We start from the raw sequence: 25,631 nt of genomic DNA on the forward strand, positions 1-25,631 counted from the left end.
TGGGGGTTGTTTGAGACTGGCAAGCCGGTCTTTCCACAAGGCGATGCGGGCTTCAAGTGGGATTGATTGTAATGGAACAATACTGTTCATGAAGCTCTTCCTTGACTTTAGGTGGCTGGGTGTAGGTATATGACCATGTAGAGGGTGCCTCTCATCTGATGTTTGATGGAGTCGTTCTTTCTTGCTGGCTACCCTTCTTCTTATAGCGGGGGAGCGATACCCGCCAGGATATATAGGCTGTTGGTGTTTGTTGGTTTTAAACAACCTGTGATAAATCGAAAGCTCGCATTCAGAGTGGCATCCATCTTCTTAGCATGAGTAGATCTTTCCCTTGCAGGGCAGGTGTATTCGACAGTAGAATAGCAAAGAGCAAGTGCACTAGATCGCAATGTTTTTGAGCTTGCTCCCCATTTTGTGTTAGTGATCTTATTCAGAATGTTGTTTCATGCACTCACTTTCGCCTTTGTCTTATTGATGTGGTTCTTGAAAGTGAGGCATCTGTCAAGGGTGACTCCTAAGTAGATAAGGTGCTCGCAATGCGTCAGTGTTGCTCCACACCAGGTCACTTTAAGTTGGCGCTTGGCTTCATGGTTCCTGAGGTGGAATGCACAAACTTGTGTCTTTGATGAGTTTGCGTGGAGGTGGTTTTCTTCATAGTAGGATGTTAATCCCTCCAAGGCCTCAGAAAGCGTTTTCTCCATGGTGTTAAAATCAGTGCTTTAGGCAGTGATGCATAGGTCATCAGCATATATAAAACGGCGTGTGACATCATCTATAGGTTGGTCATTCGTATAGATGTTGTACAGAGCAGTGCAAGCACACTTCCCTGAGGAAGACCATTCTTCTGGATACGTCACCTACTGCGCTTCCCACCTCGTTCAACATAGACCCGGCGATTCTGAAGCATGCTTTCAAACAGCTCTGTTAAGTGAATATCTTTTGTCATCTCTAGGATCTTGCAGAGGAGACGTCTATAGTTCATTGTATTGTAAGCTGCTGACAAGTCTACAAAAACAGCACCATCCCTTGCTCGAAACCATCTTCGATATATTGTGTGAGGTTGAGCAGTTGGCTTGCTGTTTGTTTGCCAGGGCGGAAACCTACTTGCTCTGGAATGATCTTCTCATCTATAGTTGGTGCTATCCTATTGAGTATCAGGCGTTCAAACAGCTTATTAGTTTGGCAAAGCAGTGAGATTGGCCAAAAACTCTTAGGATCTGAGGGATCTTTTCCAGGTGCTATTACATGTGACTTCTGCCAAATATTAGGTAGCTTGTGTGTTGCCAGACAGTTGTTGAGCAATTGTAGGAGCCATTTCCTTGCTTGCTGTCCAAAATGCGTTATCTGCTCCGATGCTATGTTGTCAAGACCAATTGCTTTCCCATGTTTTAGACTAGATATACCAATTTCCAGCTCTTCCGTGGTGAATGATCCAGTGAAGCCAGGGTCGTCACTGTACTTCTTCCTATCTAGCTGTGCTCTTGGTTGTTTCTTGTTGGTTTTTCCATTTAGGAGCAACTGGTGTGCAACTTGGTTAGCAGACACATTGGGGCAGCTTTCTCGGGATCACCTCCAAGTTTGCGTATGCGAGACCATGCCTTCTTGTTTTTTTTTGTAAGATCTGTTGTCTCTATCAAAGGGTTCCAGGTGTTTTGACGCTCTTCAGAGATACTTAACATCACCCTCTCACCGGTAGATATTGTTTCCTCTGAGAAGGGTCAGATTCAAACATTGAGGCATACTCCCTGTAGAGTTCAGCATTCTCTTTGGTGACACCAGAGACGTAGTGTGCTCTACAACCTCGGGGGATCGTCCTTTTGGCTGTTTTCTGGACAGCTTTTGCAAGCAGGTTGTAGTGCTCAGGTAGTGGTTTAATACGTTTAACCTTATGATCAAGTGTTCTTGTGAACCCATTCCAATCGGCCTTCTTGAGGTTGAAGCGCCTTTTGAAACTTTGAATAGTACGATGGTTGGTAACACTGCTGCATTTATCTGAATACCAATAGGACGGTGCTGTGTCTGTGGTATTGGGTCTGTGACAAGCTTCTTGCAGAGGCCAGCGATGTCGTTGCTGACAATGGCAAGATCTGGGTTATAACAGGGCTGCGACGTGAACGCTTCCACCTTGGCCCCAGCAGTAGGTGAATCCTATTAGCTGGTTGGAGACTAGGAAGTGCTTGCATGTATAGGCTGAAGGGTATCAGAAGGAGCAGGCCTGACAAGCAGGTTTTTTTCCACTGAGGTTGGGTGAGACTATAATTAGAGGTTATTGTTTAAGGGTGAAAAGTGAAATGTTTAAGAGGAACATGAGGGGGAATGTCTTCACTCAGAGGGTGGTGAGAGTGTGGAATGAGCTATTTGTGGCCGTGGTGTATGTGGGTTTGATTTCAACATTTAAAAGCAATTTGGATAGGTACATGGATGGGAGGAATATGATGGACTATGGTCCGGGAGCAGGTCGATGGGGATTGGCAGATTAATATTCGGCATAGACTAGCTGGGCCAAATGGCCTGTTTCTGTGATGTAGTGTTCTGTGACTCCATGACTCTAATTGGACGGGCTGAGGTGTGTTTACTTTAATACAAGAAGTATCAGGAACAAGGGCAATGAACTTGGAGCATGGATCGGTATATGAAACTATGATATTGTAGTCAGTACAGAAGACTTTGCTGTCATAAGGCAGGAATGACTGTTGGATGTTCCAGGATTTCAATATTTCAGAAGGGACAGAAAGTTTCAAGATTCAAGTTTATTTATCATGTGTACATCATTTGAATTAACAACCACCACACCCGAGGGTGGGCTGAAGGCAGCCCACAAGAGTCACACTACATTTCAGCACCAACATAGCATGCCACATGCTTGTCAGAACAACACGAACCACAAAACAGAATGCAGCAAGCAAGAAAAGAACAACTTCCAAACAAGCCCTGTTCCTCCCTCCTGTCACCCACCCACCCACCCATGCAAACACAGTCCTCTAACCCCACAGCAGGCTGTCTTCAGCCTCTAGTAGACCTAGACATTGGGCTTTGATCTCCCTAGTGGACTCATAGTGTTACATATGCAGATTCAGGGCTCTGGTCAACAGGTCTTGACTTCTGGACTTCCAGTTCAACCCTCAGGCTTCGATACTCAGCATCAATCCCAAGTACCCGCCAGTCTCTGAATACGAGACCTTGAGCCCCAGACTAGATGAAGATAGGAACCTGAACACTAGGCCTCAAACTACAGTCTCACCGATTTGCAGACTCAGGGAACCATCAGGCCTTGTTCCTCCTGCACACACGGAACTCAAACTCCAGAACCGCCGACAACTTGCTGACCCTGGGGGGGTGGATGGTGACAGCCATTATCCATGCTGGTTTACCAACCGGACATCCAGCTGAACATCCCGATCCAGCCCACAGATAACCCATGTCTGCACTGCTGGCCTTCGAAATTGGAGCAGACACAAGACTGCGGCCTAACCTCTAATTCCCCCTCATCCACGTTCCTAAACCCTAACCTGATCCCTAACTCACCTCTCTGTCCCCAAAGCCATTTCTATGAAACTAAAAAAAAATCTAAATCTCAGCCGCAACTCAATGGACTCAACATGGAGGGAGTCAAGAGAGTGGCATTACTAATCAGTGATAGTATCAAAGCTGCAGAAAGGGAGCACGTCATGGAGGGATTTTCTGAGTCGTGTGGTTGGAGGTCAGGAGCAAGAATGGAGCAGTCACGTTGTTGGGACTATTCTATAGGTTGCCCAATAGCAGCTGGAATACAAAGGAACAGATTGAGAGGGAAATTTTGGAAAAGTGCAAAAATAACAGGTTGGTGTCATGGGTGACTTCAACTTTCCTAATATTGTTTGGCACCTCCTTAGAGCAAGAGGCTTAGATGGGACAGAATTTTTTAGGTGTGTCCAGAAAGGACTCCTGACACAAAATGAGGACAGGCTGATGAGAGGGGACTAGAGGCCAAACTGGATCTAGTACAAGGCAATGAACCTGGTCAGGTGAACGATCTCTCAGTAGGTGAGCATTCTGGAGATAGTGACCACAACTCCCTGAACTTTAGCAGAGTGTTGGAAAGTATTTAATTGGGGGGTGAGCTAATTATGATGGAATAAACAGGATCTTGGAAGCATCCATTGGGAACAGATGTTCATAGGGAAATGTACAACAGAAAATGTAGAGGTTGTTCAGGGAGCATCTGCATGGAATTTACTGGATGGAAGGGTGAAGGAACCATAATTGACAAGAGAAGTGGAACATTTAGTCAAGAAGAAGAAAGAAGCATACAAAGATCAGATAGAGCTCTTGAGAGTTTTAAGGTAGCCAGGAAGGTGCTTAAGAAGGGAATTAAGAGAGCTAGAAGGGATCATGAGAAAGCCTTGGAAAGTAGGTTTAAGGAAAACCTCAAGGGTTCCACATATACATGAAGAACAGAAGCATGACTAAAGTGAGGGGAGGACTGATCATGGATAGAAGTAAAATATGTGCCTGGAGTTGGAAGAGGTATATAAGGTCCTTAATGAATACTTTGCCTCAGTTTTCACCATTGAGAGGGACCTTGATGAATGTGAGGCTAATATGCTGGAACATGTTGAAGTTAAGAAAGAGGATGTTTTGGAACATTTGTAAAAATGTTAGGATAGTTAAGTCTCCAGGGTCAGTTGGGATATACCCCAAGTTATCCTGAGAAGTGAGAGAAGATATTGCTGCACCATTGACGCTCATCTTTGCATCCTCACTGGCCACAGGAGTAATAGCAGAGTGGAAGATGGAAAATATTATTTCTTTGCTCATGAAAGGTATTGGGGATAACCCTAGGAATTATAGATCAGTGAGTGGGAAAACTATTGGAGAGGATTTCTAGAGGTGGGATTCATGAGCATTTGAGGTCCTGTGAATAAATATATCAAAGAAGTAACAGAACAAATTGATGAAGGTAGATCACTGGGTATGGTGCATATAGATTTTAGTAAGGTACTCAACAAGTTCCCCACAGTAGACTCATTCTGAAAGTCAGGAGGCATGAGATGCAAGGAAATTTGGCTGCATGGATTTGGAATTGGCTTGTCTACATTAGCAGTGGGTCGTAGTAGATGGGGCATATTCTATACATGACTAGTGGTTTTCCTCAGGGATTTGTTCTGGGACCCTGCCCTTCGTGATTTTGTTTAATAACTGACCTAAATGAGGAAGTGGAAGGGTGGGTTGTTAACTTTTTTGGTGACATCATGCTTAGAGGCCTTGCAGATAGGGTGGAAGGTTGTCGTAGGTTACAATGGGACATCGATAGGATGTAGAGCTGGTCTGAGAAGTAGCAGATGCAGTTGAATCCAGAAAAGTATGAAGTGATTCGCTTTGGAAGGTTGAATGAAGGCAGAGTACAGGTTAATGGCAGGATTCTTGGCAGTGTGGAGGAAAAAAGGGATTTTGTGGTCTACATCCATAGATCCTTCAATGTTGCTATGCAAGTTGATATGGTGGGTAAGGAGTATGATGTGTTGGCTCTCATTAGAGAAGGCATTCAGTTCAAGAATTGCAAAATAATGTTGCAGCTCTATAAAACTCTGATTCAAGCACACTTGGAGCATTATGTTCTGTCCTGGTGTCCTCTTTATAGAAAGGCGTGCAAGCTTCAGAGAAGGTGGACGGGAAATTTACCAGGATGCTGCATGGATTAGAGAACATATATTGAAGAGGAAAGCTTGAGCAAGCTAGGGCTTTTCTCTTTGGAGTGGAGGAGGATAAGAGGCGATTTGATAGAGGTATATAGGTGATAAGAAGCACACACAGAATGACAGCCAATACCTTTTTCCCAGGGCATGACTGGAGGAAAGGAAGTTGGGGGAGGATGTCAGAGGTTGCTTTTTTTTCTACATAGGGTGTGGTATGGCTGCACTGCTGGTTTGGTGGTGGAGGCAGATATATTCGGGACATTTAAGAGATTCTTAGATTGGCACATGGATGAAAGAAAACTAGAAGGCCATGTGGGAGGGAAGGGTTAGATCCAGGAGTAAGTTAAAAGATCAGAACAATATTGTGGGGCACATACTGCCCTATGTTCTAATCTATATGTTTGCTCTGAAGATGGATCTTGGCCCAAAACGTGGGCTCTTTATTCAAATCTGTAGATGCTGCCAGAGCTGCTGCTGTTCTCCAGTAACTTGTGTGTGTTACTCTAGATTTCCAGCAACTGCAGAATCTCTTGTGTTCATCTTCAATATACACCAGCTCTGTTGCTCCTTCCACAGATGCCATCTGACCAGTTGAATATTTCTACAATTTTCAACTTTATTGAGGCAAAGTATAAATCTTGCATAACTGTCATTTATTGGGGAAACAACAATATCTTCAATGTAAGATACTGCGATGATATCGTGTTCATTTTTTAAATTTCAAAATTGAAGTCCTATAGTCCATGCACTGAATTTGCAAGCTGATATTTTATTTTACCATTGTATTAATTAGCCTCAAATTACAAGGTATAAATATATTCTTTATTTGCCATCTCACAGATGTTAAGATTCTTGACCAGTTTTTAATTCAGCCAAATGACAGATCATTATAGGTTCCAAAAGTCAAATAATCTGACAACATTTGTAATAAATCCCATAGAAAACCATAACTATATGCATACTTCCTTCTCCTGAAGTTTTAAAATTGAATAATGCTGTGTTTTTATATGCTTTAAGAGAAGAAAATATTGGGTTCATCTAAAGTTTAAGATTGAATGAATGTACATTTGCACTGTTTGTATTTCTGCCTTAAGCTGATCTGCAAGCTACTTTTAAGTTTTTTGGCATTCAATAGGTAATACTACCACTTGAAAAAATATTGTTTAGTTCATTCCATTTTAAGCTTCCATTTTATGCCAAGGGACATTACAGTAATTTGTTTTGGATTGTCTCAAAGGATTGCAAAATAACTTGAATTTAGGGTTGTAACTCATCCCTCAAAAAACCTGCAGGATTTTCATGGTGCATTAATAACACAAAGCCATGTGAATGGGAAATTTCTTCAGATCTTCCACCCCTGATTACATTGCCTTCATTTTAAGATTGTCATGTCTCACTTTTGGACTACTGTTCTGTCCCTTGTGGTATCTGACCTCATACTCTAACTACCTAGGTACCCATGAATATTAGCCTGGTCATTGTACTACATTGGAAAAAAAATGTGAACAATACTAAAACAGTTGGGTTAAGTTTTAGATTAGCTTTGGACTGAAAGAAGCTAGAAAGTTTGTAGTTCTGAGTAACCACCTGCTGCGTGACTCCATAAGTAAGAATGTATGTATGAACCACTAGAATAATCTGTGAAAATATAAATCAAGTTCAAGTTTGTTGTCACCTGACTGCATAGATACATAGTCACAGTCACAGTCAGACTTTATTGATCCCGGGGGAAATTGGTTTTCGTTACAGTTGCACCATAAATAATAAATAGTAATAAAACCATAAATGGTTAAATAGTAATATGTAACTTATGCCAGTAAATTATGAAATAAGTCCAGGACCAGCCTATTGGCTCAGGGTGTCTGACCCTCCAAGGGAGGAGTTGTAAAGTTTGATGGCCACAGACAGGAATGACTTCCTATGACGCTCTGTGTTGCATCTCGGTGGAATGAGTCTCTGGCTGAATGTACTCCCTGTGCCCAACCAGTACATTATGTAGTGGATGGGAGACATTGACCAAGATGGCATGCAACTTGGACAGCATCCTCTTTTCAGTCACCACTGTCAGAGAGTCCAGTTCCATCCCCACAACATCACTGGCCTTACCAATGAGTTTGTTGATTCCGTTGGTGTCTGCTACCCTCAGCCTGCTCCAGCACACAACAGCAAACATGATAGCACTGGCCACCACAGACTCGTACAACATCCTCAGCATCATCCAGCAGATGTTAAAGGGCCTCAATCTCCTCAGGAAATAGAGATGGCTCTGACTCTTCTAGACAGCATTAGTGTTCTTTGACCAGTCCAGTTTATAGTCAATTCGTATCCCCAGGTATTTGTAATCCTCCACCATGTCCACCCTGACCCCCTGGATGGAAACAGGGGTCACCGGTACCTTAGCTGTCCTCAGGTCTACCACCAGCTCCTTAGTCTTTTTCACATTAAGCTGCAGATAATTCTGCTCACACCATGTGACAAAGTTTCCTACCGTAGCCCTGTATTCAGCCTCATCTCCCTTGCTGATGCATCCAACTATGGCAGAGTCATCCGAAAACTTCTGAAGATGACAAGACTCTGTGCAGTAGTTGAAGTACGAGTAGTTGGTAGTTGGTACACAACCAAATGAAGCAATGTTCCTGCAGATCACAGTGCACCCACAAAGCATATATCACAAAATGTTATGCACGCTGCAATTTAAGCTAGAATTGTTAGATTATCTAACAGGATGCTGTGCACTTCATTTCTTAGCAAGTGGTGTGCATGTCCTTGTATCAGTGACTTCTTAAGCCAGACAGCAGTATTCAAAATTATTTCACTTGTTCCAACTAACTTGTTAGAACCATGATGTAAAGTTAGCATTCTGGTGATGCTACAACTTCAGAGAGTTAAAGTAGGTTTTGAAGCGTCTATTTCTGTATAGTTGACTGGAATATTAAAGTCCATAATTAGGTGCCTCATTCTGGACAATTACAGCAGCTTCAGGTTGAGAGTCTCCTCAGGGTCATCCGCCTGGCATCGGCTGGAGAAGGGCACAATCACTGGCTGCGCAATCTCGTTGCCACTCTTCTCATTGACCATGAACATGATTGTCAAGTCAGCGGAGGTGGAATGTAGAGGCCCCATGTCTAGATCTGGTACTCGGCAGCCCCCAATAAGAGCACTCATGGACGACCTGAAGGTGATGGCAACATCCGTCCCTGGGTGCAGATGGCTCCTTCAAGGGCTGGAATAGCTTATCTCATGGGCAAGGATGAGCTTTAAACCAGCCAAGTCCAGGTCTCTGGTCCTGAAGAAGGGAAGAGTGGCCGACCGGTTCTGCTTTACCCTGGGAGGGATCCAGATTCCAACGGTGACAGAAAAACCAGTCAAGAGCCTGTGTAAGATCTTCAACAGTTCCCTGAAGGACACAGCCGCACTTCAACAAACCAGGAGCGACTTGATAACCTGGCTCACTGCGATTGATAAACCTGGGCTTCCGGGAAAATTCAAAGCCTGGATGTACCAACACGGAGTCCTGCCAAGGCTACTGTGGGTGTGAATTGGGATGATGTTTCTGCTGGGAAATGTACTATGGACATGTGGTCGATGTTTAGAGATCTCTTGCAGGATGTTAGGGATAAATTTGTCCCGGTAAGGAAGATAAAGAATGGTAGGGTGAAGGAACCATGGGTGACAAGTGAGGTGGAAATTCTAGTCAGGTGGAAGAAGGCAGCATACATGAGGTTTGGGAAGCAAGGATCAGATGGGTCTATTGAAGAATATAGGGAAGCAAGAAAGGAGCTTAAGAAGGGGCTGAGAAGAGCAAGAAGGGGGCATGAGAAGGCCTTGGCGAGTAGGGTAAAGGAAAATCCCAAGGCATTCTTCAATTATGTGAAGAACAAAAGAATGACAGGAGTGAAGGTAGGACCAATTAGAGATAAAGGTGGGAAGATGTGCCTGGAGGCTGTGGAAGTGAGTGAGGTCCTCAATAAATACTTCTCTTCAGTATTCACCAATGAGAGGGAATTTGATGATGGTGAGGACAATATGAGTGAGGTTGATGTTCTGGAGCATGTTGATATTAAGGGAGAAGAGGTGTTGGAGTTGTTAAAATACATTAGGACAGATAATTCCCCGGAGCCTGACGGAATATTCCCCAGGCTGCTCCACGAGGCGAGGGAAGAGATTGCTGAACCTCTGGCTAGAATCTTAATGTCCTCGTTGTCCACGGGAATGGTACCGGAGGATTAGAAGGAGGCGAATGTTGTCCCATTGTTCAAAAAAGGTAGTAGGGATAGTCCGGGTAATTATAGACCAGTGAGCCTTACATCCGTGGTGGGAAAGCTGCTGGAAAAGATTCTTAGAGATAGGATCTATGGGCAATTAGAGAATCATAGTCTGATCAGGGACAGTCAGCATGGCTTTTTGAAGAGCAGATCATGTCTAACAAGCCTGATAGAGTTCTTTGAGGAGGTGACCAGGCATATAGATGAGGGTAGTGCAGTGGATGTGATCTACATGGATTTTAGTAAGGCATTTGACAAGGTTCCACACGGTAGGCTCATTCAGAAAGTCAGAAGGAATGGGATCCAGGGAAGTTTGGCCAGGTGGATTCAGAATTGGCTTGCCTGCAGAAGGCAGAGGGTTGTGGTGGAGGGAGTACATTCAAATTGGAGGATTGTGACTAGTGGTGTCCCACAAGGATCTGTTCTGGGACCTCTACTATTCATGATTTTTATTAACAACCTGGATGTGGGGGTAGAAGGGCGGGTTGACAAGTTTGCAGACAACACAAAGGTTGGTGGTGTTGTAGATAGTGTAGAGGATTGTCGAAGATTGTAGAGAGACATTGATAAGATGCAGAAGTGGGCTGAGAAGTGGCAGATGGAGTTCAACCCGGAGAAGTGTGAGGTGGTACACTTTGGAAGGACAAACTCCAAGGCAGAGTACAAAGTAAATGGCAGGATACTTGGTAGTGTGGAGGAGCAGAGGAGTCTGGGTTACATGTCCACAGATCCCTGAACGTTGCCTCACAGGTAGATAGGGTAGTTAAGAAAGCTTATGGAGTGTCAGCTTTCATAAGTCAAGGGATAGAGTTTAAGAGTCGCGATATAATGATGCAGCTCTATAAAACTCTGGTTAGGCCACACTTGGAGTATTGTGTCCAGTTCTGGTCACCTCACTATAGGAAGGATGTGGAAGCATTAGAAAGGGTACAGCAGAGATTTACCAGGATGCTGCCTGGTTTAGAGAGTATGGATTATGAGCAGAGATTGAGGGAGCTAGGGCTTTACTGTTTGGAGAGAAGGAGGATGAGAGGAGACATGATAGAGGTGTACAAGATATTAAGAGGAATAGATACTGAACAGCCAGTGCCTCTTCCCCAGGGCACCACTGCTCAATACAAGAGGACATGGCTTTAAGGTAAGAGGTGGGAAATTCAAGGGGGATATTAGAGGAAGGTTTTTTACTCAGAGAGTGGTTGGTGCGTGGAATGCACTGCCTGAGTCAGTGGTGGAGGCAGATACGCTAGTGAAGTTTAAGAGACTACTAGACAGGTATATGGAGGAATTTAATGTGGGGAGTTATATGGGAGGTAGGGTTTGAGGGTCGGCACAACATTGTGGGCTGAAGGGCCTGTACTGTGCTGTACTATTCTGTGTTCTATGTACTCTGGCCCCTTCTAGTCTACGAGGTGCCAATGTCAACAGTGGAGGCTCTGGAGAAAACCATCAGTCAGTTTCTCCGGAGGTGGCTGAGGCTCCCCCGGATCTTAAGCTGCATTGCCCTGTCTGGGCATTCCACCAAGCTGCAGCTCCCCATCAGCAGCCTGTCAGAGGAATTCAAAGTCACTCGAACCAGGGAGGTTATGATGTACCGAGATTCCTCTGATGTTAAAGTCACTTCGGCAGGAATCTGTGTAAAGACCGGAAGGAGTGGCAGGCACAGGAAGCTGTCGACAGAGCGGAGGCATGGCTCTGGAAAGGAGAAGCGTCAACTGGTTCAGGACGAGATACGAGCAGGAGTGGAGGGAGAACGATACAGCAAGATGGTCGGCATGTACAAACAAGGTGCCTGGACTAGATGGGAGCATGGGGAACCTGGCAAGTTCACCTGGACAGAGCTCTGGAGAGCCAAACCATTTCACATCAAGTTTCTCATCCAATCAGTCTATGACGTTCTCCCAAGCCCGGCCAACCTGCACAGGTGGGGCATGGCAAACACTCCAGCATGCCAACTGTGCCAGAGGAGGGGCACCTTGCAGCATATCCTAAGTTGCTGCCCGAAGGTGTTGGGGAAGGGCGATACCGTTGGCACCATGACCAAGTCCTAAGGTCTAAGGCGGACGTAATCAGCACAGCGATTCAAGACAGCAAAAATCAGCACACTCCCAAACAGTCCATCACCTTTATCAGAGCGGGGGAGAAGGCTCAACATCGGCCTAGCTCCTCGGGAGGGCTTCTTGCCACTGCACGAGACTGGCAGCTCCACGTCGACCAAGGGAGGCAGCTCAAATTCCCAGAGAACATCGCAGCCACTCCGCCCCGCCCGGACATGGTGTTAATATCAGAGTCTACAAAGCAAGTGGTCCTGCTGGAACTTACTGTCCCCTGGGAAGACCGGATTGAAAAGGCCAACGAGCACAAGAGGGCTAGATACACAGATCTTGTTGCAGAATGCTGGAGCAATGGCTGGAGAGCTTGCTGTGAGCCAGTCGAAGTTGGGTGCTGGGGCTTTGCTGGCCATTCATTACAGCAGACTCTAAAACTCCTTGGAGTTTAAGGACTGCAGTGCAGAAGAGCCACCAAGAACATTCTGGAGGCCGCTGAAAAGGCCTCGCAGTGGCTGTGGATCTGGGGGGGGGGATCTGTGGATTAGTGCGCCACTTGGACACAAGTCGGGGGCTGATCACCACCCCACCCCCGGGTCGACCAGGTGAGGGTGTCAGATGATTAAAGACCCAAAACACCTTACGACCCCGGGTTCATCACTGAAGACATGTCCAAGTAGCACCAAAAGGTGTATTCTACAACTGCTGAGGAAACATCAATTTTCACTCAAAAAGGCTGATTAAATATCTCCACTTACCACAATGGAAATGATTTGAGCTGAAGGAATGATATGCCAAAAGAAGATAAAATGAACTGTTTTTCAGCTCACAATTTTCTTAAACAATGTTGATACTAACCTTTAATGACAGAATATATGATGTAGTGCTGTGTGGGGTTCAAAAACTGCAAGCTGTTTTATGTCAGTCTATTGTGGTTGGGAATTGTAATTGCTTAGTGCGGGGAGTACTGTATAGAGTTCCAACAATTCAGCCTATAGCTTGATTTCAGGATTATCTACTTTTACTCCACGCTGTTGGGAAGTGATCATGGATGAATAATTTGTGATGAGCAAATCCAGGTAAAGTCATAGAGTTCTGCAGCTTGGAAACAGGCCACCCAGTACTCTACACATTTGATCCAAACTGAGCTAGTGCCATTTACCTGAGTTTGGTCGATATTAATCCTTCCTACCATGGAAATGTCTAAATGTCTTTTAGATATTGGAGTTGTATCTGCCTCTTCAGCTTCCTCTGGCAGCTTGTCCCATATATCACCAGCCCGTGTGTGAAAAAAATCTTTCGCCCCCTCACCTAAGACGCTTTGTTCTGTAGCTTTAGGCTTCGCTACTCAGTAAAGATTGAGACCATTTACCTTATCTATTCTCCTCACGATTACATAAACCTCTACAAAGGGTGCTGCTGTCCAGGGAAAGCAGCCCAAAGCTCTGCTTATAGCTCAAGCCAGGCAACATCTTTGTGAATCAGTTCTGCACCCTTTCCAGCTTAGGCAACCAGAATGGCATGAATGTGGTCTCAGCAATGTCTTGTGAAGCTTCAACGTAAAATCACAATTCTTGCTATCAATGCCCTGGCTAATATAGGCAAGTGTGTCAAACACCTTTTTCAGCATCCTGTCTACGTTCAGGAACTATGTACCTGTACCACCACACATATGTCCCCAACTCCCTCTGTTCTACAACACTCTAACAGAGTCCTGCCATACAATGGGGACAGCTTTTACTGGCTGAATTAAGGGATCCTATGGGATTTGCCACACTCCCCTGTGCACTGCATTTTTCAATAGTTATCTTCTGATTAGTTCATAAGGCAGTTGGGGCTAACTTGTCTTACTCGAGAGGTGAAAGTCGCAACTGACATCCTAGCCTACAATAAAACAAACAGTGTGCTTCTTCGTACTGAATAGTGCACAGATGTACTGTATTCGCTTTTGAAGTTGCCTTGCCACTGCTGGCCGCACCAAATTCAGACTCCAGACTGACAGCAGGGAGAAAGCTAAACACCATACTGGGTTAAACTAATAATGCAGGGAATATCTTGTGTGTTCCAGCCTCAACCCAAGTTACGAAAGCAGATTAGCTCATATAGCTTACTTCCAAACTGCTTGCTGTAATTTTCTACACAATAGGAAATAGATTTCACATTTCCATGAAGTATCTGAAGGACATACTTTAGACTACATTGGCACTGGATCAAATAAATCAGAGAATGATGTGCAGACCTCAAAATGCATTTTGGAAAATTCTACTACGTACGGTTCTCACTTCTAAGACAGCCAGGGATGAGTTGTGTTGGTGCAGCACAGATGATAGCGCACTGACATCAACAGAGGCCTGCATACTCCTATGTACCTAAGCGTCTGATCTTACACTCGCCAAGTGTTTGAGACCAAAATATTTGGTTATTCTCTGAGAGATAACCTTCCAGAGCTAGGCACACTGAGGATGACAGCTCGCAATATTTCGTAAGCCATCTTTCAAACTGGCTAATTGAAGTTAAATACGGTAGAACGGCTGAGGAAAATAAAATATGGTAGAAAGTAAAGGAGGCTAGACAAAAAAGACACCATATTTTTACAATTCGGACACAGTTCCAGAAAATATACTTTTATTTATAAAATGTTACATAAATTGTTTCTAAACCGAATACAAAATTAAGTTCTTACAGTTAGAATGTTCCTATATTTAGAGACGATATTTAACACTGAAATAGTGTCTACTGAAGTTTTACTTATACACAAATATTTTGTAGCCAAGTATTTAAATACATTCTACCACAGACTAAAATAATCCTTTTTATAACATGCTGACGCTTAATACAATGTAATTTCAAAACATGATTGAAATTGAAAAATATTCTAATTTTTGATTTTATAAAATTCTAAATTTGCCTTTTACTCCATGAAGTCGTCCTTATTCTCCTGCAATACAGTATAAAGAGGGATTAAAATTTATATTTCAATAATCGAATTATACAGCATCCCAGAGAAAACCTATACTTATTTTTCCCTGCATAGGAAGCTGGGTATTATTGGTGAATATGGCATTAAAGACACAACTGATCTCGTCATGATAAAAGAATTCACATTTTTACACCGTGATATCGTGTGAGCTAATGCCTCCTTGAAAGCTCACTGGAACCTGATACAGTATCAACTCTACAGCTATCAGATTGCCACCCAAGCGACAAGCATCGAAGTAATGGTTTGAAACAGTGCATGCACTGGTAGAGTGCATGCAGCCAGTGGAAGATTTGGATCAGGTTTTGAGGATTAAATTGTTCCTTCCAGTTCAACATTATAAATTATTCAACAATCTCCCAGATGTAATAGTGGCCAGAGGACCTAGGGTAACAGACGAACTGAAGGAAATTCGCATCAGGCAGAAAATGGTGTTGGGTAAACTGATGGGACTGAAGGCTGATAAATCCCCAGGGCCTGATGGTCTGCATCCCAGGGTACTTAAGGAGGTGGCTCTAGAAATCATGGACACATTGGTAATCATTTTCCAATGTTCTATAGATTCAGGATCAGTTCCTGCAGATTAGAGGGTAGCTAATGTTATCCCACTTTTTAAGAAAGGAGAGAGAGAGAAAACAGGCAATTATAGACCAGTTAGTCTGACATCAGTGGTGGAGAAGATGCTGGAATCAATTATAAGAGATGAAATAGCGGCATATTTGGATAGCAGTAGTAGGATAGGTTCGAGTCAGCATGGATTTACGAAGGGGAATTCATGCTTGACTAATCTTCTGGAATTTTTTGAGAATGTAACTATGAAAATGGACATGGGAAAGCCAGTGGATGTAGTGTACCTGGACTTTCAGAAAGCCTTTGATTAGGTCCCACATAGGAGGTTAGTGGGCGAAATTAGAGCAAATGGTGTTGGAGGCAGGGTTCTGACATGGATAGAAAATTGGTTGGCAGACAGGAAACAAAGAGTAGGGATTAATGAATCCTTTACAGAATGGCAGGTAGTGACTAGTGGGGTACCGCAAGGCTCGGTGCTGGGACCGCAGCTATTTACAATATACATTAATGATTTAGATGAAGGGATTAAAAGTAATATTAGCAAATTTGCAGATGACACAAAGCTGGGTGGCAGTGTGAAATGTGAGGAGGATGTTATGAGAATGCAGGGTGACGGACAGGTTGGGTGAGTGGGCAGATGCTTGGCAGATGCAGTTTAATGTGGATAAATGTGAGGTTATCCACTTTGGTGGCAAGAACAGGAAAGCAGATTACTATCTGAATGGTGTCAAGTTAGGAAAAGGGGAAGTACAACGAGATCTAGGTGTCCTTGTTCATCAGTCACCGAAAGTAAGCATGCAGGTACAGCAGGAAGTGAAGAAAGCTAATGGCACGTTGGCCTTCATAACAAGGGGAATTGAGTATAAGAGCAAAGAGGTCCTTCTGCAGTTGTACAGGGCCCTGGTGAGACCACACCTGGAGTATTATGTACAGTTTTGGTCTCTAAATTTGAGGAAGGACATTCTAGCTATTGAGGGAGTGCAGTGTAGGTTCACGAGGTTAATTCCCGGGATGGTGGGACTGTCATATGTTGAAAGATTGGAGCGACTGGGCTTGTATATACTGGAATTTAGAAGGATGAGAGGGGATCTGATTGAAACATATAAGATTATTAAGGGATTGGACACACTAGAGACAGGAAACATGTTCCCGATGTTGGGGGAGTCCAGAACCAGAGCCCACAGTTTAAGAATAAGGGGTAGACCGTTTAAAACTGAGTTGAGGAAAAACTTTTTCACACAGAGGGTTGTGGTTCTGTGGAATGCTCTGCCTCAGAAGGCAGTGGAGGCCAACTCTCTGGATTCTTTCAAGAAAGAGTTAGATAGAGCTCTTAAAGATAGCGGAATGAAGGGATATGGGGAGAAAGCAGGAAAAGGATACTGATTGTGAATGATCAGCCATGATCACAGTGAATGGCGGTGCTGGCTCGAGGGGCTGAATGCCCTACTCCTGCACCTATTGTCTATTGTCTATTGTCTATAAAGTTAAGAGGCAGTCAGTAAATCCAAAATAATTGCATTTAAAACAAATTCATTCTTGAGTTAAAATTGAAAGATAGGAAAGAAGTAAGGACACTCAAATTCTGAGTAATTTATAATATGAAAGGACAAATTCTACAACTGCTCAAACATTAATATTAGACAAAGGGTGAAATTTCAGTTTCTAAAATTTCTCAGATTGTCAAAACTTGGTACCTTCGGATGTTTGGTTCAACTTGCTATGTTAATTTGTGAGTAAACATAGACATTGTTAATGTCTATACTTATGGGCCACTTGCAAGGAGCGTTACACTAGTCTTCATTTGCACCTTAAATGAGAATTTAGCAGATTTCCCTCATTCTCTATTCAAATGGATTACAAGATCAATTGTTATGCCATTTTTTTCCACTGACATCTTTTAAGACTGATCAAAATAAAACCTAGAGTCCTGGACTGTGAAGAATGGCATAATGTGAGCCAGTAAGAGATCTCCCATTAACCTACCTACATTCAAGTTTACATCCAAGTTACATATCATCCTGACTTGGCAAAGTATTGCCATTCCTTCCTTGTCTCTAATTTCTGGAACTTCCTACCAAAAACAATGAACAAATATTTTAAGCAGAAGGATGACAGCTACTCATGAGTTCTGATGCAGGGTCTCAGCCTGAAATGTCGACTGTTAACTCTTTTCCATAAATGCTGCCTGGCCTGCTGAGTTCCTCCAGCATTTTTTTGTGTGTTGCTGTCACTCCTTCAAAAAACTCAGTCAAATTTGTGAGACTTGATTTCCCAAGCACAAAGCCAAGCTGACTTTCTCCAATCAGTCCTTGCCATCTTCCAGTCCTCTGGTACTTTCCCCATGAGTAAACAAAGGTATAAAAACTTCACCATTTTCTCTTGCTTGCCACAGTGTTCTCAAATGCACTGGGAACTTATCCACATCAATGAGCTTCAAGACATTAACACTCCTCTTTCACAATGTTGATATCATTGTTTGGTGCTCCAGATCTCAGCATCTGCAGCCTCTTCTCCCACTTGCCATATATCCCTCTACCTGTAAACAGCCTCTGCTCATCAACCTTTGTAAGTTCCTGTCTAATGCCATCAAAATTAGCCTCGCTCAGGTTTAGGATGTAAGTTAGCCTATTTTTCTACATAAGTATTTAAAAACCAACAGAAATATGATTCTCCAAATGGCAGGACAAGCTGATAAGGCAGTTAAGATGTATGAAAAATTGGCTTGATAAATGAGGTCATTGGATGAAAGGAAGTCAAATAAATCCAAGTATGGCGCCAGCCTCTTTCTATAGGGGTGGAAAAGGAGCACGATAGATCTTCCGGCTAAGGGTTATTTAGCCATTTTTAGCAACACTGAGAAGTATGTGGTTTAATTATATTACTTTTGAATGGAAATAAAAGTATAGATTATCTGCAAACAGATTAGATTTAATTATAACGGTTTGCTAGAACAATGATTGTAAGGGGAATAAGGATAAGTAAATGAATAATACAAAAAATAATTACCTTAAATTTGGTAAAATGTTATAAGAACATAAAATATATGAAGCAGGAACAGGAGCAGACTTTTAGCTTATCACACTTTTTACCTGATCTCTTACCTCAGTGCTACTTTCTTGTATAAATGCCACATACATTGAATTACACAATGACCAAAAATCTATCAATATCTGTTTAGCATATACCTAGGAAATAAGCCTCCGCTGCCCTGTTAATGGAGAAGTCAAAAGATTCATGATTCTTCGAGTAACTGATATTTTTCTCGTCTCGGTGATTGGCTGCTTGTTTTGAGAAAATTTGTTTCAGATGCCTTAGCTAGGGGAAACAACATTTCAGAATCCTTCCTGTCAGATCCTCTAGATATTCTGTGTTTTCAATAAGATCTCCTCTCCTAACTCTTCCATTTCTAATAAAACAATAGTTGACCAATCAGACCATGGATCCTAACCACGTCTGGGTGAGCAATTAAATGACCCTTTTCCCTACCTGGTTAGATCAAACCTCATTGCATACACATCATCTCAGATGATTTACTGTATTACATTGTCTTAATTAGCCATCTAAAGGAAAATAAACTGCAACTAAGCAAACTTGAGTTCGCATTTCTGGAAATCAAACAATTCCAATCAAACTAAAGTCCAAATATATGAAGTCATAGAGAACAGCAGCAAGCCCTTTGGCCCATTGTATCTGGACCACCCATCAAGCACTTATCTCCATTAATCCCACTTTGTCTCCCACGTTCCCATCAAATCCCCTGGTCCCCCTCTCAATTCCCCTGCCCCACCTACATGAGGGACACTTTACAGTAGTTAAATGGCTTAACAGCCAGCATGACATCAACACATGGAAAGAAACCAGAGGTCCCAGGTGAAATGATGTCACCTCAGGGAGAACTCACAAACTTTAGTGTTGAACAGTGTACAGAATCAAACGTGTTAGTTTTTACACACATTAAGTTTGTCTTTATTAAGAATAAATGTAACATGGTGTCAGAAGTCAGTGTGAGCATAAATGAATACCATGATGACTGAGAGACACTAGTTCCAATGAAAAAAAAGACGGGCAGCAAGGTAAGAGAACACATAGCGTCCCTAAGTTCACCAGGAAATTCAGGTGAAAGGCTGAAAATTCCCATCATGGATAAGCTAAGTAGTCCCACACCTATGCAGTTTACCTGCAATTTAATGGATAACTGGAAATGCCTCAGACAGCGATTCAACATATATTTTCAGCTAGCAGACTTGGAGCGGTTGATGAAAAATTGGAAGTCTCTATTTTTCGAAATGTAATTGGTGAAGATGCTTTGGACAACTATAACAGCTTTCAAATTGATGAGACAGCCTTTACATTAGACACCCTGATGACAAAATTTGAGGAGTATTTTGTCCCAACTAAAAATATCTTGTTTGAGAAAAACAAGTTCTTTTCCTGTGACTAGAAACAAGGTGTTAGCTTTGACCAATACTTAGTCAAGCTTCACACACTGAGTAAGTCCTGTGAGTTTGGAGATTTGAGAGACTCACTAGTTAAAAACAAAATAGTTTGTGGAAACTCAGATAATAGGCTCAGAAAGTGATTGCTCCGTGAAAAAAAGTCTGACGCTGAAAAAGGCTGTGGATACGTGTAAGGCAGCAGAAACACACAAGCACAAGCTAAGGAGCTGCACAGAGCTGACTCGACAGTGCATGCTGTGAAAACAGAGGGGCAGAGCAGAAGGCGTTTCTCAAAGCAATAGCAAAGCGAAAAGGAAGGCTTAAGCAGCAAATGCAGCACATATAGAGGTAGGCACATTCAAAAGACATGCCCTGCTTATGAAAAGAACTGCAATAATTGTGGAAAGAATAATCATTATGCAAAGTCCTGCAAAGCTGGGGCTACCAAGAGAAAGATACACACTATTGCTGAGGAAAATCTTTATAGATTCTCAACAGACTACTGGTGCTGGTATGAGAGAATGGATTGTTCCAGTGATTGTGAATGAGACAGTAATTCCATTCAAGCTCGACAACAGAGCCTAGGTGAATCTGTTATCCATCGATGATTACAAGACTCTCAAAGTAAAGAGCAATATTTACCCAATGAAATTAAAAGTGACAGGCTATACTGGAGGGAATGTTCTTGCAGAAGCGAACTGTATAGTGACCTTCAAGCACAAGGGCAGCACCTAATGGCGCAGCTACCGACTGTAGAAAAGAGAGTATAGCTAATATTAAGTCTGAGTGAATGTGTTAAGGTCAACCTCTTGAAAAGAGTTTTCGTAGTGGCTTCACAGTCCAAAGATGACCAGACTTCACTCATGGAACAGTACACAAATGTCTTTGAGGGGCTTGGATGCTTGCCTGTTGTACAAAAAATTCATAGAGATGAACTATGCTGTTGTCCATGCATACAGGGAAGTTCTGTTTGCACTAAGAGACAAACGTAAACAAGAACTAGCACACAAGGAACAGATAAATATACAGAAGATAGAAGAAGCAACAGACTGGGTGAACTCACCAGTCATTGTGCAAAAGAAAAATGGAGCATTGTGGATATTTCTCATTCCAAGAGATTTCAATAAAGCCATCAAGGGAGAGCATGTTAGATTGCCAGCACGGGAGAAGATCCTGTCCCAGTTTGCAGGTGCCAAGTGGTTTAGCAAGCTCGATGCATCATCTGGGTTTTGGCAGATGAAGCTTGACGAGGCAAGTTCGAGACTGTGTTATTTCAGCACACCTGAGGGAAGATATCACTATCTTCGGCTACCATATCGGATCCTGTCTGCACTCGATATCTAACATAAAACCATCCACATGATCTTTGAGGGCATACATGATGTTGAGACCATGATGGATGATCTCATCATCTGAGTGTCCACTAAGGATGACCATAATGCATGACTGACACAGATGCTAGATGTGACATGGAATATCAATTTGAAATTAAATAAAGAGAAATGTGAGTTTGGTGTTAAGACACTGACTTTCATAGGAGATGTCATATCGGAAGAGCGAGTGAACCCTAACCCAAGAAAGACATCAGCCATCAACAACATGGAGAGGCCGCAAAACGAAGAGGGGGTGAGACATTTCCAGGGCATGATGATTTACCTGGCTAAGCTCATCCTCCAACTATCTACTGTGTCAGCACCACTTAGGTCACTCCTTGATCAGCGAAATGCGTGGTTTTGGTGTCATGAGCAAGAAAAGTGTTTCCGGAGGCTGAAGAGAGTCCTTACTGAAGAGCCCCTGCTGATGTTTCACAATCCGGTAAGGTGTACTAGGATCGTGGCTGATGTGTCTCTGTACGGCCTTGGAGCAGTACTACTGCAGCAGCATGATGACACATGACAGCCTGCGGCCTATGCATCAAGGGATTTAACAAGTGCAGAAGCCAACTACACACAAATAGAGGAGGAGCTTTTCACCAGCACATATGCACGTGAAAGGTTCCATCAGTACATCTATGGACAAGCTTTTGAAAAGGAGACAGACTACTGATATCAATTATGTCCAAAGTATTGAATGACTGTCCCATGAGGATACAGTGTATGTTGATAAGGCTGCAGAAGTATGAAGTGAAAATAATCTACACACCTGGAAAATACTACTGATGTGATGTCTCAAGCAGTCAAAAAGAGGGAAAAGAGATTAATGCTGATATACAGCCCTATGTTGACATGATTGTGATCTCCATTCCAGTATCTCCTGATAGAACAGAGAAGGTTAAGAAAGCAGCAGGGAAGGATAAAGCAATGAAAGTACTCAAACAGACAATACAGAAAGGATGGCCAGCAGTTAAAAATGACCGTCCAATGTGTATATCGGATTTTTGGCATGCAGAGCTGAACTGTCAGTAGTGGAAGATATTGTCTTCAAAGGGAACAGGTTTGTGATTCCTGTGCTGCTACACAAGGAAATGCTCCAGGAGATACACAAAGGGCATCTTGGTGAGGAAGAATGTAAACATAGAGCTTGGGAAGTGATGTACTGGCAAAGAATGAACCAAGACATCAGCCTGACCACTGCTTCATGTGAAATATGCCTTACCTACAGACCAAATCAGCAAGCAGAACAGCTTACTCCACACCCTGTACCAGACAGGCTGTACTTCAAAGTTGGAATGGATTTGTTTGTTGTAATGGGAACAGTCATATTATTGTAACAAACTACTTTTCCAATTAACCAGAGGTTGCAGCACTGCAATCAATGTCCAGCAAAGCAGTTATCATCTTCCTAAAAGATGTGTTTGTGAGGCATGGAGTTTCAGATGAAGTGGTATTACACAATAGTCCACAATTTTTGAGCTGTGAATTTGATTCTTTTGCCTATGACTGGGGGTTTAAACATATAACTTAAAGCCCACATCACTCAAAATCTAATAGCCCAGCAGAGAGTTTGGTAAAGGTAATGAAAGGCCTCATGAAGAAGAAAACACAAGATGGACGAGGCAATTTCCACAGAATTTGATGATTTACAGAAGTGCGCCACTGCAGAATGGACTTTCACCAGCCAAATACTGATGGTTCAATGCAAACACATTAACCTTCCAGTGCACAAAAACCTGTTGATACTTAAAGGAGCACACAAGATCAAACTGGCTAAAGTGAAAGGGAAAGAAAAATGGAAACAGTATCACGACAAGACTGCGAAAAACATATCAGTCCTGAAGCCTGGAGACCAAGTCCAGATCCAAGATCACAATTCTGGCACATGGTCCATGGAAGAATATGTGTAAGAAGAAGTAGTTCCACATTCTTATCAGATCCAGGTGTATTGAGGGACACCTCTGAGAAGGAACTGTGTGGATTTATGATCACAATCTCCAATCCATAACTGTGACACATCACCTGTCAGTACACCAAAGGGGCCCGCAGATGTAAAGATTGGACATGTTGATCAGAGTTCTCAGAAATCCATGAATATTAATGCCGCAAATGAAAGCAATATATCTGTGCAAAAAAAATCAGATCAAAAAGGATCAACAAACCACCTCGGAGACTGATTGAAAGATACTAAGTGAATAAGGGACTGTGTTGCTCATTACAATTGTTTAATGTAGATATCTTTGTTCGAATGTAATATTGTTCCTTGCAGGTTTATGAGGACATAGTATTGTGTTTGTTTTTTCTTTAAAAGGGGAAGATGTGCTATTACGTGTGTACATAATAAAGAACTTCAGTTCCCAATGGGCATTGTGAGTGGTTCACCCCAGAACCGGAAGTGACAATGGTGAGCTGGTTGCACGTGCTCAGTGTTGAACACTGTTCAGAATAAAATGTGTTAGTGTTTACCCATGCTAAGTTTGTCAACCAACAAGAGCAATTCAGCTCTTAAAAAACTAAAATATCATTCAAAAACACAAAAAGTGCATGAAAGCATGAAACAGCAAAATTCGAGATGTAAATCTGTCATTTCTGAAACATACTTTCATGGTTTCCACTACATCAATGAGAAACTAAAATATAATTTTTTTAAAAAGCACAGAAAATACTAAGTTACTTCTTTCTTCTGAGGCAATCTTTCAGAATAGAGGACTGTTTACTTCCACTCCAGTTCTATGTGTTCTGATGGCTGATGGAGTACCCACAGACTTACCAACAGATGAGGTGGAACTTGCCCAGTGGTGTTAATATGTGGGTGGTTTGCAAGGTGCTGCATTCCTTTGACCATTCATACTGGCTTTCTTTTTACTTCCAACACATTGAAGCAAATTCTCAGCGTCATCCCAATCTGTCTCCAACATTAGGTCATGGATCATGGGTTCCAAGAGTCAGAAGGGATTTCGCATTGTTTTGAGGAAGCTTTGAGAAAATTTCTTCCCATGATAGAGCTCAGAATAGATTGTTTGTTTTCAGGGGTATGCTTAATGTAGCTGATGGAATGTAATTCTGCTTTCGTGCCTGGGATTTTAGCCCATGAGAAAATAATGATATTCTTTAACTTATGCCTCTGTTTTACTTAATGATTTTGCAGATACATTGTTGCTGTGTTAAACCTTAAGCTACTTTCCTGTGATAGAAGGTTATGCTTCTGCATTGGAGAGGATGGCGAATTTCCTCATCAATCTTCCTCTTTGTCTTTGCAGAGAGGTACCTCCCAAGCTACACTTTGAAGGATATTGCCATAAAGGTGACAATCTACTGTAGACAAGTTTGTCTTGTGGAAGTTGAGTGCAGGCCCCTCAACATATGATTCCGTGAATGAACTGCGACTTGGATTTAGGCCTCTAAACATATCATTGTTTGCATATCACAGCTACTATAATGAGCTTGGATGAATCTTGCTGGTTTAGGTTGAGTAATTGTGTATTTAGTTCTGAAGATTAGCTCTATTTCTGTGAGATCCTTATTGAAAGCAAAGTGAAGAATTGCAACAAGAAATGTTTTCCTGCCGATCACAACAGAGACTTCACCTTCTTAATTTGTGGAAAGTGCCTCGATGATCTTGTCAGCATCGAATACGTTCATTCTAGTTACAGAAAGTGAAGTGAGATTGCTAGTTTGGATGTCTCTTAAAGTGGTAAATTCATAGACTTGTAGTTGACTCACAATATTATAAAGATTAATAGAACCAATATATGAAATAAAATTCAAGATATTGCAAGAGTTATGGGAAAAGCATTGATTTAATCCACTAATTAAGTTGTTTATTACTGGATGTAATCTGATAATTATCAGATGTTGTGAAGGGCAGGGTTGTTCTGAAATAGAGTTGTTTCCCTATTTCAGAATGCATAATGAACTGCTCTATACAGAATGGTTGTGCCGTTTTTCCTCGTCTCTTGAATCTGCTCCGTTTTGATTCCAGCAAGTCCACACAGATCACTTGCTCTACTCTCCAAAACTTCTTTATTCCATGTATTCCTGAGGGCAAATATAACCAAGTCAAGAAGATTAATTGCAGAAACCAACTGCATGCCAGGAGACAGATAATGATCAGGCATTGTTTTTGTAAATTAGGGAAGATTTTCCATCATATTGAGATTGGCTGTAAATGACCGATCAATCTTGTTTATTCATTGCACTTATCCTGATACTCTGTGCAGATTTGACGAGTTGATGACATCAGTTAATGCTATACATAATGCTGACATTGTTTTTGTATTCCCAGTGAGC

This window comes from Mobula birostris, chromosome 12 (assembly GCF_030028105.1).
Source record: "Mobula birostris isolate sMobBir1 chromosome 12, sMobBir1.hap1, whole genome shotgun sequence".
NCBI lineage: Eukaryota > Metazoa > Chordata > Chondrichthyes > Myliobatiformes > Myliobatidae > Mobula > Mobula birostris.